Source organism: Penaeus monodon, chromosome 32 (genome assembly GCF_015228065.2).
Source record: "Penaeus monodon isolate SGIC_2016 chromosome 32, NSTDA_Pmon_1, whole genome shotgun sequence".
NCBI classification, from domain to species: Eukaryota; Metazoa; Arthropoda; class Malacostraca; order Decapoda; family Penaeidae; genus Penaeus; species Penaeus monodon.
The window spans coordinates 9,967,069-9,967,921 of NC_051417.1; the positions used below are offsets into that span (position 1 = coordinate 9,967,069).

General features: G+C 45.1%; 1 protein-coding gene across 3 annotated transcripts in view; it reads right to left on the minus strand.

The window, feature by feature from the left end:
• LOC119593492 (locomotion-related protein Hikaru genki-like) overlaps nucleotides 1-318 on the minus strand; it is a 249,107-nt gene extending 248,789 nt beyond the window's left edge. The window contains exon 1 of one of the 3 annotated variants that reach the window (XM_037942442.1): nucleotides 226-318. The gene's annotated coding sequence lies outside the window, so the exon portion shown is untranslated. Of the gene's footprint in view, nucleotides 1-93 lie in introns of all 3 variants that reach the window. The other 2 variants (XM_037942441.1, XM_037942440.1) reach the window with 2 other exon arrangements.
• Nucleotides 319-853: the final 535 nt, after the last annotated feature.

The window sequence follows — 853 nt, forward strand, 5'->3', positions numbered from 1 at the left end:
ATAAAACAAATGCTTCAGGTAGACGGGTAAATAAAGTGTGGCTCTGATCGATTTAAGCCTACGGGATGAAACCCCCATTTAAGTACTATTTACCCGTTATAGAAGTCACCACATGCTGCTTGTAGTAAACATGACACTTATTTATCGAAATGAATTTCCAGCACCGCACAATTTCTGCCCGAGTGTGCATGTAAGGTCACATACTCGTAAGAGCTTTCCACAAACACTTCGCTTTCCTATAGAGGACTCGGCACAGGTGGAGCCTGGGAAACTCAAGTCCGGGGAGGCGGGAGCGCAGAGCCACACACCCGCACACCAGGACGGTCCTGCGGTTACTGTTGCTTCTCGCCACCTCTAGCCTCACGCCGGTGGGTACCTGCCCACCCCCTCCCCCTCACACACACACCCTTCCTCTGCTTCCTAAAATCACCTACTCATCTTTATTAATAAGGTTTACTTGTCTTGATAGGGTATGGGCTTTGAGATGAGGAGGTACAGAACATTGCTAAAAACATAGTGTAAGCGTTATCCTTTTCACAACTCTTGTCTATTTAATAAAATGTCACACCGAGATTAAAAACACAAAGTTTATAAAACTATGATAACTTTTGCTGCCTTTGCGTGGCGTGAGTGCTTTCAGCATGACAAATCTATCACCTGCCAGCTTTAGCAATACAGTTACATAAAACAATCATTAACTGTCATGGCTCACTATAACGCAACTGCCAGTAATTAGAATAACAGCAGGTAAAGTCGTGGAATCGGCAGTAACAAACGGGCCGCTTGTTATTAGTAATAAAAACACCATCACCATGCCAGGAGCGGGCTGTGATCCGTCCAATCACACGGAAGT